This window comes from Mauremys reevesii, linkage group 16, assembly GCF_016161935.1.
Source record: "Mauremys reevesii isolate NIE-2019 linkage group 16, ASM1616193v1, whole genome shotgun sequence".
In the NCBI taxonomy this organism is placed as follows: Eukaryota; Metazoa; Chordata; order Testudines; family Geoemydidae; genus Mauremys; species Mauremys reevesii.
In genome coordinates, this window is record NC_052638.1 from 42,693,559 (window position 1) to 42,712,383 (window position 18,825).

Below are 18,825 nucleotides of genomic sequence, written 5' to 3' on the forward strand. Positions count from 1 at the left end.
GCTCTCAGAAGTCTTAAAAGAGCAACACTCAGTTGCAGAAACTACAGAACCCAAATCACCAAAAAAGAAAATCAACCATCTACAAAAGCAATTTTCCCTGTCTTGGTATTGACACCTCCTCATCAATTATTGGGAGTGGACCACATCCACCCTGACTGAATTGGCCTTCAACATTGGTTCTCTACTTGTAAGGTAACTCCCTTCTCTTCGTGTGCCAATATATATTTATGCCTGTATCTGTAATTTCCACTCCATGCAGCTGAAGAAGTGGGTTTTTTACCCACAAAAGTTTATGCCCAAATAAATCTGTTAGTCTTTAAGGTGCCACCGGACTCCTCATTGTTTTTTTGGATACAGACTAACACAGCTACCCCTCTGAACCTTCTGTTGGTGGCATCAGACTCACATGATGAAAATGAACATGCATCAGTCTGCACTGCTTTGGATGGTTATTGAGCAGAACCCATCAGCAGCAGGGACACATGTCCTCTTGAATGGTGGATGAAGCATGAAAGGACATATGAATCTTTAGTGCATCTGGCACATAAATATCTTGCAACACCGGCTACAACAGTGCCTGTTCTCACTTTCAGGTGACATTGTGAACAAGAAGCAGGCAGCATTATCTCCTGCAAATGTAACCAAACTTGTTTGTCTGAGCGATCGGCTGAACAAGAAGTAGGACTGAGTGGGCTTGTAGACCTTAAAGTGATACAGTGTTTTATTTTTGAATGCAGTTATTTCTTACATAATTCTACATTTGTAAATTCAACTTTCATGTTAAAGAGATTGTACTACAGTATTTGTATTAGGTGAATTGAAAAATACTATTTCTTTTGTTTTTTACTGTGCAAATATTTGTAATAAAAATAAATATAAAGTGAGCACTGTACACTTTGTATTCTGTGTTGTAATTGAAATCAATATATTTGAAAATGTAGAAAACATCCACAAATATTTAAATAAATGGTATTCTATTATTGTTTAACAGTGCGATTAATTGCAATTAATTTTTTTAATCACTTGACTGCCCTACTTTTAAGCTTTTGCATTGGTATAATTTTTGGCTATTGTGCCTATTTTTTACCATGTTACTTTCCAGAGCATGCATCTGGAATCTCAGCCTATCCGTTCTCCAGTTCAGCTGCAGCTTTTGTCCTATCCTTTAGTGCTGACACTTAAGAGAAAAAGAAAATAAAATTTAAAATATTAAAGACTTCATCCCTGCTTTTATTAGAAGTAACATGATTAAATAAAGCAGGTACACAGGGGAGAGGAAATGGAAATGAATAAGACTTTGCAGTTTGGAAGGTTTTTTTCCTATGATGCTTCCTTTTGTTGTTGTTGTTGTTAATTTCTCTGTTGAACCAATGAGAGACCAGAAAAGTGAGACTTGGGTCTTATCATTCATATCTTGACATGTATAGAAGGGAAGATGAGGAACAAATCACAATTCCTTTACCAGATCCCTTATCGCTGTGCCTTCCAACAACTTTTTGGGGTAGGAAGGGATTGCATTTCTGGCATCTGGCAACATTGTGCCCTGTGAGTCATGTAAACTTACACGTGACACGACACAGCAGTGATTCCTAACCTTGCAGCCCAATCAGCACACAGCTGCGGCCCATGTGACATCATCAGGTCTATACAGGTAGTAAATATCTTGTGTGGCTGCAGCCCACATAACACAGAGAGAGCTGCATATGTGGCCCACAATGGTAAATAGGTTGAGAACCACAGAGACCTGATCTCAGCTCAGGGTCACCTACTATCTCAATGAGTCCATCTGGGAACCCAGCAATGAAATCTCCTGGTAAACCTGGACTACATAGTCTTAGGGCAGGTCCATACTTACCCGCCAGGTCAACGCGGAGAGTTTGACTTCTCGGAGTTCGAACTATCGCGTCTAATCTAGACGCGATAGTTCGAACTCCGAACGCGCTCCCGTCGACTCCGGAACTCCACCACCACGAACGGCGGTGGCGGAGTCGATGGGGGAGCCGCGGAGTTCGATCCCGCGGCGTCTGGACAGGTAGGAAATTCGAACTAAGGTAGTTCGACTTCAGCTACGCTATTCGCGTAGCTGAAGTCGCGTACCTTAGATCGACGACCCCCCCCCCACACCCGTAGTGTAGACCAGGCCTTAGGGTACGTCCATACTACCCGCCCAGATCGGCGGGTAGCAAAAGGGGTCACCAGAACAATAGTTTGAGACCCACGTTCTAGAGGATCACAGCAGTTACATGTCAGTCTGCACACTGGAACTTAAGAAAGTGACAGGCAAAAAAGGTGGAAGGGAGGGAGGACAAAATAAACCACTCGGTGGGAAATGCAGCTGCGTGTGCAGTAAATCTAGGTGCTGCACAACGAGTGACAGGAAATATTTTTTTCTCTGACTTTGGCTCAAGCAGCTACATGTCATGAATGGCAGAGGCAGAGTTGTCTGACCTAATGCAGTGTCTGATCATGCGACTTGTGCTCTGGGAAGCTGGGATTGCTGCTGCAGGCCCATATTTTGTATTCCCCAAAATGTAATATTGCTATGAAAGCCCAAGCATGGTTCAGCAGGGGACTGAAGACTGTTTTCTTATTACTAAACAGAAAGGTATTAACAGCACAATCTAGAAATAACAAAAATAAAAAAGGTGGGGTGGGGGGAAGAGAAAGCAACGCACAGAAAAGAAAAGACGGCTGCCTGCTCTTTTCTTCTTGGTATTATTATTTGTGACAAAGCCCTTGGTCCATTTTTCTTCATAATTTGCAGGACTCCTAATGGGAACAGCACCTCCCAATTACCATGGCTGCCAAAGGCTAATTTGGTTACCCTCAGAATCCACAATAGAGTAACTGTGTCGGCCCTTTGTAGATATTTGCATACTATACATACCAGGAATGTAAAACAGCTGCCTGGCCCCTATTCCACTATCATGGCAATTATGGGTCATTAGCTTTCTTTCTTTCTTTCTTTCTTTCTTTCTTTTTCTCGTCCTCCAGACTCTGCCAGGCAGTAGAAGCAGCTAATGTTTTTGCAGGGACAGAAGCAGTGAGAAAAGAGGAATCCTGTGGCACCTTATAGACTAACAGACGTTTTGCAGCAGCGAGCTTTGTGTGTGACTTCCACTTCTTCAGGTGGTGGTGGTGGTGGAGTTCGTGGCGGAGCGAGCGAGCGAGTTCGGACTTGCATCTGAAAGAAGTGGGTTTGGGTCACCTCAGCTGCTGCTGCTGCGTTCTGCTATAAGGTACAGGTATTTTTTTTTGGATTCTTTTGTGAGACAGAGAGACAGATACTTGAGAAAAGAGGAACTGCCTTGTCTTATTTGAAGAGTTGGAGGCTGATAAACTGCCACTTGAGTGGTGTTAGCACAACTCTATTCTTTTATTTCTTGATTACCGTCTCCTTCTTTCTTTTCTTTTTAATGCCTTCCCCAAAAGAGTGTGTGTGTGTGTGTGTGTGTGTGTGTGTGTGTGTGTGTGTGTGTAAGTTCAAGGGGTACGTGTGCACTTTGTGCTGGTTGTTGAGGGGTTTCAGTTGGTGACTGTGAGGAGCAGCTTTCCTAGTGGTAAAGCAAAAGCATGGGGCTTTGAGCAGAGGCGTGTGCTTGCACTTGTCTTCTATGTTCCAATCAAACACTTCCTGTCAACACTTTCCTTCTGCTGGGATACACTCAAGGGCTTCTGTTGAAACTGTTGCAGATTTACTGTGGGCCCAGGAATTACAGAAGTGGACAGAGAGAAGCTTATCTTAATTTGTTTTGCATTCAATTTGTCAAATGATCAGATGTTTTTAATAGTTTCACTCCTTTTTCTTCTGAACAATATTTAGAGTCTTGTGGTAGTTTACACGGAAGCGAGGGGATTGCACATACATATTTTTTGTGGGGGGAGCTGGTAATTATATTGACAATATGGATAGTTTGAAAGGCCCAAAGCTTTTGTGTTGTTTTGTTAAAGCAAATAAGGTAAAGCACAAATGTAAATTGCATTTCCAGGTTCACATTAGAGGTTTGCAAATAATACTGAGCTAATGGTTATTGCAAAGGCAAATAGCACTGGGATCAATAGTCTATACAGTAGAACGCAATACCTCTCTCTCTTTTAATCACCTCATTGCAGAAATGGCATTGAAATTTGAAATCTCATTTTCTCCATTTGTACAAATTGAACATAAATCATTGTGAGTGAGGGGAGGTGGCAGGCAACTTCACTCTTTGTGGGATTGCATCACTAATTAGGGCTGGGGGAAGCATGGGGGAGAGAGAGCCATAAGCAGGTGTTGCTGTAAATACAGAGCCATGGAGGAAGGAGGGCTGCTCTTCCTTCATCTTTCTTTGTGTCCTGTTCCTCTGTCCAGGGAAGGAAAGAAATGAGCAGAGGTGGACAAACGATCGCAGCAAAAGGCTCAAATTATTATTTGTTCAGTATATGAGTGCGGAGTATGTTTGCCTGACACTGAACAAAGCACAAAGGCAGATGCTGTCCCTGTCCCAAGGAGCTGGTGTTCTAGGTGGGGAATCTGCTGTATTGATGGGGAACAGCCTCAGCCCCCCGCAGAAACCTACCCACGAGCTGGGATATGTCTGACCGCACACAGAGATGAGGGGGGAGCCCAAAGACAGCAACATTCCTGCCTCGTAGAATAAAAGTCAGCCTGGGCTCCTCACCGGCTTTCTCTTCTGCTTGAGAAATTTATTTCAGAAATATGGAAAACTCTTTGCTCTCAATCACTGTAAACCCTTACTTTCTGGATGGGAGCAGAGCAGCCCTGGCAGCCTGTGACTGGCAGCATGTGGTGTGTATGCGCTTCCTCAACACCCAGCTTATCCGACATGAGTCAGGACATCAAAACATTCAGATAAGTGGGGTAGCTACTGGATAAGTGATACAGGCTGAAAGACAGCACTGAGATTTGGATTAAAGGGGTTTAGATGAGCAGGGTTTTATTTATCAGAGGGGTAACCGTGTTAGTCTGGATCTGTAAAAGCAGCAAAGAGTCTTGTGGCACCTTATAGACTAACAGACATTGGGAGCATGAGCTTTCGTGGGTGAATACCCACTTCCAGATGCTCATGCTCCCAAACGTCTGTTAGTCTATAAGGTGCCACAAGACTCTTTGCTGCTTTTAGGGTTTTATTTGTCTATGCAAAAAGGATATTGCAGTGGGCATTATGAAAGGAGGAGTCAGTGACTAGCAAAGGTTCATGCAGTGTGGCCGGTATCAAATATAACCCCATGCATAATGACTTTAACCTATTCACTCACATCCCGGGGATTTGTCACGATCCCTGTATTTTTCCTTCACTTTTCTGCATTCTCAACCATTACAATAGGGGATAAAATAGATAACTTCATGGGAGAAACTGTCGTTAGGACGTACAATCTAAATTAGGTCTCACCAACTGCAATAGCTGAAGGAGAACAAAATAAAATAATAAAAAAAACAAACTGGAAAATAAGGAGCGAACAGTGAGCCACTCGGAGCTTCTAGCAGAGAAGAACTCAAACCATCTGAGGGGCCAAAGTCAAACCACGTGGGCCACCCAGGTTTGGAATGATTGGTTCAAAAAGAGAGAGGCTGAAATAATTTCAAATGCTGGGTTTCAGAAAAGTTATTCTAAGGTACTTCCTCTTGAGGAAAGATAAATCAAGTGATTGTCTGAGGGAGTGAGCGTGCAGGATCTGCTGTGACAGCATTCCAAAAAAAGGTTTGCTTCCACACCATGGGCCAGACTGTCCCTTGGCCCTTGCAGAAAGAGCTTGCCCCAGCCTGTGCAAGGTCCAGGCACAAATGCTGTTCTAAATTTAGGACTGGCTCCCTGCTAGTGCCTCCTAAAACGCACACCACACCCCAGAGGGTGAGGCTGGAGAGTATATTGCACCCTTCTGAAGGGTGATGCAGCAGGCAGGCTCCCACGCCTCTGCCTCATGCTCAGCACAGGCCTGTACGTGAATCATTGCAGTTCTTGAGTGGCTTAGAGCACTCCATTTAATGTCTGACTTCCCCAGAGGGCTCTGGAGACTGGGTACAAGAGAACTGCCTTGCTCCGTGCTGCTGCTTGTGTAAAACATGCCAAGTGGTTCTGAGTACCTCATGGGAGCGACAAGAGTGGAACTCCAATGAGTGTGCTGTCAGCACCTCGACCAGTGTGTTTAGCCTGTCCCACTTGTCTGCCTTATGTTGGATACATTTGAAGAATATCCAAAAAATGTTGTGAAGAAAAACATAATTTGTAATTAAAACCCTTTGCACGGAGCCTGTCAGAGGAAAGGGAGGGGAGACTGCTAGAGGGTTTGAACTGAAAACCTGTTAGACTTGGTGTGGATCTGAGTGTTGGGACTGGGAGTGTGGCACCACCAATTGTGTAGCCAGTAGCTGTGCAGGTGAATATTTATTTCAATGTTTATAGTTGAATTATTGGGAGAGTTTTTTAAATGTGCTCATCTCATTGTTTCTGTTGCTTGTACACACAATTTAAAAAGTTAAGTAACTTGATGTCAGATATTAACTGAAACAGCCTCCTGCATAAAGCCTATTAATTACCCTGGGCTTCCCAGACACTCAGATCTAGAGACTGCCAGCATAAATGCCCAGCCCATTTCAACGTGAGGGTTGGACTAGATGATCTCCTGAGGTCTCTTCCAACTCTAATCATCTATGATTCTAACTCCTGCAGCAGCATGGGGGCGGGGGGGAGATTCTCAAAGAGCCAGGACGAGAGGTCCTGCTGGCAGCTGGCAGCCCAGCAACTCAGCCCAGCTGGCAGCCAAGCAACTCAGGACTTTCTTCTGGAGGCTGCCATGGTGTACGAGACCCTCTCAAAAATAACGTCTTTAGGCCGTATGTTTGTGACCCAAGTGTGCATGATTCAGCAGTGTCTGCCTGAGGCTTCAGACAGACTGAAACAATAGCTCTGAGAGGTGCAAACTGGGCACTATTCGTTTCAGTGGGGTCTTTCTGCAGCATAGCAAGGATAAATAAAATGTCCCATTGTTAATTATGTTCCTGCTTATCAAAGCACACAAGAAACAATTGGGCCATTGAATGTCTGCACCATATGCTGTGAGTCATACCTAACTTCAGGGGCTCAAGGGGACAGAACTTGGTTTGTGGGAAGAGTTTGGAAGAGTTCTGCTGCATTGTTTCAAATCAGATGCCTAGCCAGGCCCCCAGGCACATGGGACTTGGGGAATCACAAATAAGCAGCACCTTGAATTCCACCTAGGAGTGAATAAGGCCTTGTCAACCGTTGTTTGCTTGCTTTTTGGTGCCCCTGTTGCTACATTGATGTAATGTTGACAATACCTAAGAAACCAGGTCAGCCTCATGTTTACAAAAAGAGACACAGAGCATGTCTGATGGCCCTGCAGCCCAGATCATTTCATTTTCTCCTACAGGAACTTTACCTACGTGATGAAACAGAGGAGATTACAAACCTCCAGAGCCCTGCGGGAGAGAATCATTGTGTCAATAACAATAAGCATTTAAATAGCACTTTACATGTTCGGTGTGCTGTACCAGCATCCACTGATTAATACTGACAGCAAACCCTGATGGAGAAACTGAGTCAGGAGGGTAAAGTGACTCACCTGTCGAGGCCATAAAGCATGCTGCTGGGAGATACCACATTGGAACCTGGGAATTCCTCACTACCAATCATCTAAACTACATTGCAGATGGGCAACGCCCAACACCAACCTCTAGGATCAGTCTGAGAGGACATAATGAAACCACTGAAACATGGTCCTGTCCACCCTAAGTGGAGTACATGGACAAGTCAATTCAGTCTCTCAGTCAATGGTATCAAAGGTCTCTAATGGGTCCAAAAGAATCAGAATGCACATCTGACCTCTATTCACAGGGAGCAGGCGATAATTGACCAACAAAACGAATGCAGTTTCTGTGCCATCTTGAGGCTTAGGGCCAAATTGAAAGGGGTTATAAAAATCTGAAGGCTCCAGATGGACTCAGAGTTCTTTGGCTGAACCTTCTCAGGAACCTTACCCAAACAGGGAAGGATGACTAGAAGGAGCTAGTGTGCAAGACCGAGAGTGTCAAGGGAGAATTATGGAGTATCATGTGAAGAGGTTAATCTCCAGAAGCATTAGGCCCAGTGCTTTCTTTTCTGCCAAATTGTACCACTTTTGGAGGGGTACCAGTCTATCTTATCTGTTGTTGGCTAAAGTTCCCCGCTTCTCCAGCTCATCCTGACTACAATGAGCAAACCTTGTAAAAACTAAGCCAAAGAAGGTGCATTTGTCCTCTCCTGACCAAATGTGCTACTGTAGAGTTGGCCAGTCCAGTCTGAATCTGATCAATTTTGTCTACAAAGTAGACAGGGATCAAAGACCCCAAGCCTCCATAAATTGCACATCCTGGTCCTCTAGATCTCCAGCACATGATAGCATTGCTCAGATATTTTTCACTGACCCTCAAAATGGCACTGTTCCCCTTACTATATATCTCTCTTTAACAAAAAATAACTGTCCAAGCATCTCTCCTTTGAAACTTTCTTTTTCCCTGTCCCTTCATCCCTGCCCTGCTCCCAGCCTATAGAATCTGGGTTGGAGTCTTGCTATACGGTGCTTGCTGACTCATCTGCACATGCGCACACAAAGCAGGGAGCCACATCGAGAGGAGGAAGTAGAGAGGAGGAGAGGACAGTAGCAGGGCCCGTACGTTTCTACGCTGCAGTGCCATTGGCTCAAATGCTGGCAACATTTTGGTTATTTTACATTTAAAATCATACTTCTCAGTTCAGGCCTCACAACCATAAAATCTATCCCTCTACACTCTAGCTTGGAAATATTTTGCTAGTTAGCACTGAACTTTTTGCTCTATACATTAAATATGCGTCTGTTTTCCTATCTGAAGAAAGCAAAACTAGAAGTATTCATCTATTTACCAGTTATGCTTCTGAATGAAAAATACATGTATTTTAGCAATAGACAGCATAATTCATGCTGGGGACAGGTATTTTAAAGGGTTTGTTGGAGTGATTTTGGGGTGGCCATTATACTCGTGGGCAGCAAAGTCATGAGTAGATTAGGCAGCTCCAACAAATGAGTGCTAATAAGACCTTTACATGATACCACACCAGCATGTTTTCTGTGTACGCTACATATTTTACAGAAAATCTATTTCAGAAAGGTTTTTAGAGAGTTTTAAAAAATTTTATTGGTACTGTTTTTCATGCATCTCTTCTTGTAAAGTCAGATGGCTGTCATCACTGGGAGTGTGACTCGACAGGGCTATGAAGAAAAGAAAAAATGATAACTAATACAATTTTAGAAATTCATTGTTATCCCACCATGGACCCCCCCCCCTCCTTGTGGTTTAAACCCTTCAGATGTATTTTGTGGATGGTTACAATGTCCTCTAATCAGAATTTCACTTGCAACCAAAATCAGATTTGAAACTGGATCTGGAAAGGTGAAAGGGCAGGGCACCAGTCCTGGGCCTCAACTTTTATCCCTTGAGCAGATAACAAATCTCGACCTCAGTTATAACAAACAAACCCTCCACCCAGCCCTGTTGTCTGTGTGTAATGGTGGAGGAGTAATGTAGGGCACAGACTCTAGAGAGGAAGGTGGACACAGTCCCTGCCCTTTGCCATGGGCCCAACCCACAGAGTTGGGAGGAAAATGTGGACTGAATGTTCTGTTGAGCTCATTCGAAAGCTCTGTGCCCTTTTAGATCACTATTAGGGTTTATATATATATGGGGGCGGGGGTATATATAGTTCTGAGTTGCCCTTTGCTTTAGCACAGTTAAAGTTGGAGACATGGAAAATAACTGTTTATTAACACAGAGGATTGAAATCAGAGGAATGGGATCAATAATTCCCTGTGTTTTTGCGAGCATTAAAGCCTCCTTCCCATTGCCTCAGCCTATGATCAGATGAGGCTAACAAACAAGAATAACTCACTGGCTTAAACTGTTTCTTTTAATGGTTGTATAGGACATATTCTCAACACTTTAACATCTCGGGCGCTCTGTCTCTCTCTCTCCATGAAGCTGGGATTTAGTCACACAATGATCAGCAAGGGCATACAGCTCCAGCCCCTCGGTTGCAGCTGGACAGCACCTTTAGGTGCTTTTGTTAAGTGCTAGGAAATAAAGTTTTCCTGTGAGATACAAAAAGGAAGAGGGTGAAAGGGATCCTCAGCTGGGGCAAGTCCTAAGTTAGCCTGTGATCCCCCTTGGTGTGCTCATGCCAAGACACAGCTGTGACATTAACAGGCAGACATTCAATTCTGCAGATCAAAGCAGCCCTTCTTCAGACAATTACAGTAAAATTGAAGCTCTCCTTCAAGAGAAATGCACGTTCTTTCGTTCGTTCTTTCGTTCGTGCGTTCTTTCTTTCTTTCTGAGAAAATTGGTTTTTCAGGGCTATAGAAAGAGCCGATTGGAAGCTGAAATCTTCTGTGTCTGCCCAGGGGTGGGATTCACAGGGTTAGACATGTAACATCTGAAGGCTGATTTTTTTTAAATTGATATCCAAGAATAAAAGAGAGAATAGTCGGAGAAGCTGATCAGGAATGAATAAAGTCTCCTTTTAAGCTGAAATACCTCCCTCCCCCCATTTTCCCTCCAGAAAAGCCGGACTGTAATTGCTTGCAATCACTCGGCACAAATTGTCTGCTCGTATTTGCTTTTTAATTTTGTATAATCTGGTCCATTTCGCTCTCCCTGCCTTTGAGCTTAACCTTTCTCTCATTCTCTCTCGCACGCGCCTTCCCTTTCTCTCTTGCTTTAATTCTTCAGTGTTGTTAAAAAAATTAGTAATAATTCCCAATGATATTTGATGGCTTTTACTAAGCAAAGGCGCTTAGAAAAAATAAAAGACTGGATGGACACAGGCCACATCTGGTTAGATTTTCGTCGCTGTCTGCAAAGTGTTTGTTTATTTATGTATTTATTTTATTTATATTCCCCTCAGAATACAATGGCTATTTTAATAAATCTGTAGAATGAGCCCAAAGTGAGCCGAGAGTTAGAAATCCTTTGTGCCCCCTGCAAGAGAGAGAGAATCCCAGGAAAAGAGAGAGGTTGCTTTAACTCGCTGTGTGTGATTGGATTTCCCAGCATACCTTTCAATGTTCCTTTGTATCAAATTATTTATATTAAAGACTATGATCGTGAAATTGAGGTTACAGTAAATGCTGCTTATGTTAAAGAGTCCGGATTTGGAGGGAGGGATGGCAAGAGAGAGAGCATCGTAGTGGGAGCAGCAAAAGAGTGAGAAAAAATCAGGCTGTACCAGAAAAAGGGAGAAATGGGGCATATGTAAGATGAGGGAAAGGGGAGGCTGGCCGAGTGGGATAGAAGTGGGCGGAGCCGTTAGGTGGAGTAGTTTGTCGCCAGCCCCATTTTATATACATTTGCTAGTTAGAATTTTTGGTTTGAAATGGGGATGTTGCATGTGCTGGAGTTCTCCATGCCAGTGGCGGGAAGAGAGACGTGTGGATGTAGAATTTATTGCCAGGAGCGCCTAACTTCTGGGTGAGAAGTGACGGAGAACCACGATGGGGTTGAGATTTTGCCTGGCAAGTGCTAGTGATTCCCATCTCTAGTCCTCCTCCACTGCATGTTCTGTCCATTCCATGTGAATATTGCTGTTTACAGTGGGCAGATCCTGAGGGCCTTACTCCAGCAGACTCCCATTGAAACCAGGGCCTCAGGATTTGGCCCCATTTCCCTGGTTTTGAGTAGAAACATATTTTATTCTTGTGTAGTTTTGATTGCACTAGAAAATGGTGGCTGAAAATAGGGGGGAACCTAGAGAAGGGCGAACTCCGTCAGAAAGCATAGAGAGAACATTTTCCCTAAACTGTCTGTCAGAGAGAAAATAGCTTCTTGTTGTTCATACTACTTTTAAAGATGAATACAGGTAGCTTCAGTGGCATGTCAGTTGAAGACTTCTACCACTCTGCAACCTTCAGTGGCATGTCAGTTGAAGACTTCTACCACTCTGCAACCTTCTACATTTTTTAACAGCTGATTGCCCTTAGCCAACTCTACAGCCCATCCCTCAACTTCAGGGCTGTTCAGTCTGCCACTCTCCCTTATGTATGGCTGGCAAGCAGCGGTACCTCTCGCTCAGCCATCCCAGCTGCAGCTGGTAAATGTAAACTGGCTGGCCATGTGCTCACCTGGCTCCAATATTCATCTGTTCTGCTGCTGCTAGTGGTTACCTTTCCAAAATGGTAGTGCAGTACTGTGGCTTAGTGTGTATGGTCATGCTGACTTCTAATGGCTGGAGGCCCACAGAGGTCAAATCCTTATCACTCTTCTCAGCGGACAGAGATTCTCATTTAGCCCAAGTGCTATAGATCTGTTTTGGGGGATCCTTAGGTCTGGGCTGAATACTCAGTTGTTGTCTATAGTTCATGGATTTATCATAATCCTCCTTATTCCACTAATACCCCCTTTCCCCAAAATTAACAGTAAGAACAGCAACAATGCTACCTAAGTCTTATTGGTGAAGATGGCCTGGGGCATGTTAGCTCACCTTTAACTTCTCACGGTTGTTGTCAGAGGTTGTATATGCAACCGGAGCAGGGCTTTGAAGCCTTGTGGTAATGGTTTGTATGTCATTTGTGGCTAGAAAAAGAATAAATTCTTTTATTCATTTCAGAAGAAAACATAAGGCTTATTTTGTTTTAATTTCTAGGGATTCTGAAGGGACAATTGTAGCCAGCAGCAGAGATGCCTTTTCCTTAGCCCTGTAGAACTTCTCTGGATACAAACCTGGAGATCGGTGCTCTGCAGGGACTCCCTGGAGAAGCAAGGGCCTTGAAACGCGACAGACGTGCCCCACTGCTCCACCAAGAGTTCTCTTCTCGCACACATGCCCTTCGGACCAGGAGCCAGCGGTGATGTGTCTGATTATTTCTCCCTAGGTAAAGAACCTTTTCTTTATTTCTTTTACACTCAAATATCTGCTAAAAATATAGGGCAGAGATTTCACAGAGAAAACTGAACATTTTTCCTGGGGATCTCCACTCTACTTACAGCGTACTGAGGCTGTAAGTGGAGCAGGCAGAGAGGCATTGAGAGGGAGCCCCTTCACCCTTGAAAAGATACACAGATTCACTCTTTAAAAACAAAGAGTTACTGATTCCAAGCAAACAAACCTTTAGAAAAAAGTGCAATTTAAAAAAGAAAATTACATGTATATTTTTTCTTGACACATTTTTAAGTGCTGTTTGTAACTGACTTACAATGCTCATATTATTCAGCTTTTCATTTGAAATTCTAATCAGTCCTTTGAATAGGCTAGTGTGGCCTGGGAAATGAAGGGAATAAAATATTTCCATTGAATTATGATTTTTTGCTGACTTCTTTGCTCACATCCCAGATCCACATTCTCTGGCATTAGACCATTCTTGATATAGTCTTAGTTGTTAGCCTGACAAAACATAAGAATACAGGAAACTATAGAAATGGAAGATAACCTGATAACATACCCAGGTCTGTCCCATCATAGTGAGGTATTTACAAGCACACTCCTAAAGTTTGGAGGGTTTGGGATTTTATCCAATTTCCTTCTGATTTACTTTCCCTGCTAGATCACAAAGGAAGCTATTTTCTCTTAAGTTATACGGTATCTTTCCTAGTGGCAGAGCCTTGTTCTCTAGTTTTTCCAGATTTAGCCAGACCCGGCTTAAAAAGATGAGGCTGGTTTCTCAGACCAACACCTGGTATTTATTACATATCTTTAGTAAATACAACAACATTTGCCGACACACGTGGTTTAAGAAGTTTGCTGTGCTTGAATTAAATAGAATTTTAAACATCTGTTGGTGCTTTTTAAGGATGTTCATAGTTTAATGAGAAAATACCAAAACCAGTAGTGTTGTCCCTCTTAGAAAGAGAAGATCTTTGTTGGAGGATGATGGACAAAATTCGTGTTTCTGGTGTGGCGCACTGTACCATTCTAGAACTGACTAGTGGCCTCGTTCTCCAAGGTGTCCCCTGACTGCTACCTGTGAGGTGCTGATCACCCTCAGTGTCCACTGAGTCGACGGAAATTCGAAATGCTCAGAGTTTGACGGGATTAGGCCTCAGAGTTGTCTCCACTGGAATCCTGTATCCCATGTATTCTGGTGAAACACTCATTCCTCTGGTAGTTACTAACTTGCCTAAAGTCACCCAGGATGAGTATGGTGGATCAGGGGAGTGTCTCGAGTTTTAGGCCAGTGCCTGAACCCCTGTGCCATCCTTCCTCTGGTCCTGTGAAACCTCAACTGGGGATCAGGGCCAAGGTGCTGTGTACACAACAAAAAACTCTCCCTCCCCTAAAGAGCTTGTCATCTGTGTGCGTGACCACAACCAACAGGTGGAGCCAACAGACAGGAGAGCATGAGGTAACGGGGTCAATTAGGATGAGAATAATAAAGAGTGGTCATAGCATATCAGCTGCCTAAGCATTGGTGGGTTTTGTGGAGATGTCATGGCAGAGGTGAGCTTTAAGGAGAGATTTGCAGGAGGATAATGCTGTGGCTTTGCACATTGTGTATGGGGAGCTTAGCCCCAGAATTGGTGGCGTGAGAGAAAGCACAGTGATGAGGGAGGTAAAACGTGACTCAAGGCAGGTGTCACTGGCAGTACTGTGGGGGGCTCAGGGGTTCAGTACAAGATCAGTGGAGTCGGAGAGTCTTTAAATGTTGACAAGGAGTTTAACGTTTGCTATGGAGTGGAAGGGGGAGCTGGGGAAGGACACAAAGAGGAAGATGTGCTGTGGTGGTCTTTGCAGCAGCATTTTGAATGGATTTAAGGGACGTATGATGACATTTGTCAAGGCCAGAAAGGAGACCATGGCCTGGATGAGTTCTAGCTTTGTAAATGGAGAAGAAAGGACTGAGCTGAGAGAGATTGGGCAGGAAGAAGCAGCAACACAGCCTCAATGTGTGGGTCTAGAGACAGTGCAAAATGGTGCCCAATGTATGGGCTGAGAGCCAGGGAGAGTGTTGATGTTGGCCACATTGACTCAGAAGGGGGAGGGAGTGAGGAGCCATTGGGGGAAAGGTTAAGATCTAATTTTTAACCAACCTCCTATTCCTTTAAATAGGATTCCACGTAATACCAGAGCAAATGGCGTCTCTGCAGCCAAACGGCGCATTTATGAGGCTACGAAGGCCTCAGCTGTTAGTTGGTTAAGTGTTAGGGGGCATTGCAGTGAGTTGAAACTCACTCCCATCCAGTCAAGGATGTGAGATCCTCGACACCTGAGTGTGTGTTTGGACTCTTACGTTCTCCAGGGCGCTCTCGGCATAGCAGATGTTTCGGTGTCTTTCAACCAGTGAGAAAAGTTCATTATATTTTTAATGTGATTTAAAAAAATTAAAATAATGATTTGATATACAGGCATTGATGAAAGATGTATTTTTAAAGCAGTAAATTAAAATCTCATTAATATTTCAGTGAGAATATTTTGTGCTTATCTGTTTCATCTCCATTTTTGACCTATGGCATGGAGTTCACAGCATGAAGGAGATGGTGAAATCTGTTCACCATAAAATGTTAATTATAAGTAAATTACAGCACAAACGTTCAATCAGCCACATTAATTCTACATAAAGTGAATTATTGTAGCAGAAAATTTTAAAATGTGACTGAATTTTATAATCTTGATCCTCCATTTTCTACCTTTTCTTTTAGTGCTGAGCCCACTGTTTTCTTCCCCAGCATGGCTAAGCTCTGTGCATATGGATCGCAAGTACTTTCCACTTAGGAGATGTTAAAAATTCAGAAGTACAATTTGATCCATTTGCACGCAACCTCCTGAATGACTCTTAATTACATAAAAATCTCTTTGCCCAATGGCAAAATATAACAGATGTTTGAACTGTTTACCCAGTCGTACTTGCCACCTTTCTAAAGTATAAAACTGAGAAGGCCCTAACTCAATACCCTGAGAAACATGAGGCTGTTTTTCTAGTGTTACCAAGGTAGATGGCAGTACCAGGGCATTTTATCCAAAGAGAAGTGGGTGGGACCAACTGAGTAGACCAGTGTAATGTTTTGCACATTTTCAAAGCATTCAATCCAGTATTAGTCCTGCAACTCCTATTGACAAGTGCTACAGCCAAATCCCTGTGCACTTCCTTGAAAATGTAGGGGAAAGTGTGGCTGGTCTCTAGACTCTTGAGGTACCAGAGTTCTCATTTAATACTGCGACTACATACATAAAGTTCAGCTTCTGAAGTTAAATCCAAATGGCATTAAAACACTACCAAAAATTCTGCTGAGACAAACTATCTGGCAATAAATGCTGAATATGCCATCTGTGCTCTGAATCACCCTGCCGCTAGCACCTCCAGGAGATCACACAGCTCCTCAGTGTTCTACGTCTCAGTAGTAGTCCCAGAAAAAATAGTTTCCCTTTTGGTGAATAAATGCCCCCATATTTTCCTACTCCTGAAAAAAAAATTGGTCAAGGCCTCTAATAAATTCACAACTTTCTAGCAAAAACAGCAGATCTGGCAAAATTATTGTTCTAGGTCTCTTCTCTAATGTCATGCCTCTAATGTCTCTGATCAATTTCAATGGCTTATTACAATGCAAGTATGAAAAGCTGAGAGATTCAAACATGGTTTTAATCCGATCCTGTACTTGGAAATGTTTTGTGAATGAGATGAATGAGGGTTTTGTACCTGTACCATCTTCGGCTCCACCATGCAGTAAAATGTTGTGTGATTTTAAAAAAATCCGTTTGAATGTGGCTGTTTCTTAAATCTTTTAAATCTCAAACAATGACTAATGGGCATATTCTTTGGAGACTGTAATGTGACATTTCACTGCCTAGAGACTTCTTTCAGCTCCTAAAGCAACTATAAAACATTTTTCTGGAAAGCTTCGCTCCTCAAGAGTTCTAGACTGCACCATGGCCCCCAGGAAATACTCAAAAGTATAGAAAATGTCTGCTCACTAGAAACTGGTTTCCCATTTGGCAATACTGAAAGAGCCTCTGGGCCAAGCACCTGCTTGTTTTTGGTAATGGATAGAGCTACTCCATAGGAACGGAAAGCTGATACATTTTGGGTGCCAAACTAACTGTCTGGGCTGAAAACCACTGCAGATTGGTACCAAGATCCCCTACTTTGATAATTCAGGACAGTTTACATCTGACTCATACAGCTGTCACAACCGAAATAACACCACTCCCACCTAATCCCTAATCACTGCAAAGGTAACCTTGCTGAGCAGGTCAATGCTCGCTGTACTTGGCTATGTCATCCTCATCTGAACTCTGCATTTGCTGTTGCATAGTAAACCTGTATGTGAGTGTTGTTTGTGAACAAATATCCAATGTCTGTGACATGGCTCAGCTCTTCCCATTAGGAGAAGGTAAGGACTTTGCACTGGCTCCTCAGCTCAACCAGTCCATTAAAATCCCCAGAACCCCACCAGAAAGCTGCAGCACTTTGTGAAAGATTGAAATGCTTTTTATGGTGGTAGAGAACACACAGAAATGGAACTCCTAACACATTTATGAAGGGAAGAAAAATCCATCTGTAAAAGTGTGGTGGGGGTTGAGAAATTTCCAATTTGCTAATGGCAGGCACTGCTAATCTACAAATGTATGCAGGAGCTGGTGATCCTATAGCGCAGTGAGATAACCTTGAGGATTAAAATGTCTGAGCGTAAAGAATTAGAAAGCTGGCCCTATTAAGGGGAAAGGAACATCAAGGCAGACCAATTGGATAAAGTTACACAATGGAGTGTTTTGTTTTCTCAGAAAGGTATGTGTGCCCATGGCTGGTTCTGCCATAGCAATCCCTTATAGGGTCCTGAGGATCATGGAACCATAGAATATCAGGGCTGGAAGGGACCTCAGGAGGTCATCTAGTCCAACCCCCTGCTCAAAGCAGGACCAATCCCCAACTAAATCATCCCACCCAGGGCTTTGTCAAGCCTGACCTTAAAAACCTCTAAGGAAGGAGATTCCACCTCCTCCCTAGGTAACCCATTCCAGTGCTTCACCACCCTTCTAGTGAAAACGTTTTTCCTAATATCCAACCTAAACCTCCCCCACTGCAACTTGAGACCATTGCTCCTTGTTCTGTCATCTGCCACCACTGAGAACAGTCTAGATCCATCCTCTTTGGAACCCCCTTTCAGGTAGTTGAAAGCAGCTATCAAATCCCCCCTCATTCTTCTCTTCTGCAGACTAAACAATCCCAGTTCCCTCAGCCTCTCCTCATAAGTCATGTGCTCCAGCCCCCTAATCATTTTTGTTGCCCTCTGCTGGACTCTTTCCAATTTTTCCACATCCTTTGTGTAGTGTGGAGCCCAAAACTGGACACAGTACTCCAGATGAGGCCTACAACATATGCCAGTTTAAGCTATTCAGCTTCACTGAGTCCTAAACAGTTGGCTACCTATGAAAGGCAGGGCTCCTGGAAACGTGTGCACACAAGTCATGGGCAAAGACCAAAGCATAGCTGATGAGAAGTAAAGGATCCTAGTTTTCCCACTGAAGAGCTTGATCTTGCAAAATGCTGAGCTCTTCAACAACTCCTGACTTCAATGAGAACTGAAGGTGCTCATCTCCTTGCGGTGAATTCTCCATTCTCCCTGAGTGAATGTAGAACTACTCTGAAGGAGATAAGCTTGTCTCCTTGATGCTTTGGTCTGAATAGCTGCAGTGGGCGGCAGGAGCATTGAGTCAGGATCATTTGGTACTCAGATGGTCTTCTTAGAAATACCTAAGATAGAAATAAATAGAGCATTCATTGAGATTCAACCCAGATTTCCCATAAAATCATAGCATACATTAATAAATTGTGAAAGGGGAATTATAGATATTTTTAGTTATCTAC

The 18,825-nt window shown here is 43.4% G+C and overlaps 1 protein-coding gene across 4 annotated transcripts in view; it reads left to right on the forward strand.

Moving 5' to 3' along the window:
• Positions 1 to 18,825, forward strand: part of ZFHX3 (zinc finger homeobox 3) — a 1,205,541-nt gene that overhangs the window by 568,659 nt on the left and 618,057 nt on the right. For all 4 annotated transcript variants that reach the window (XM_039503280.1, XM_039503282.1, XM_039503284.1 and 1 more), the window contains one exon: positions 12,672 to 12,900. The gene's annotated coding sequence lies outside the window, so the exon portion shown is untranslated. The remainder of the gene's footprint in view (positions 1 to 12,671; positions 12,901 to 18,825) is intronic.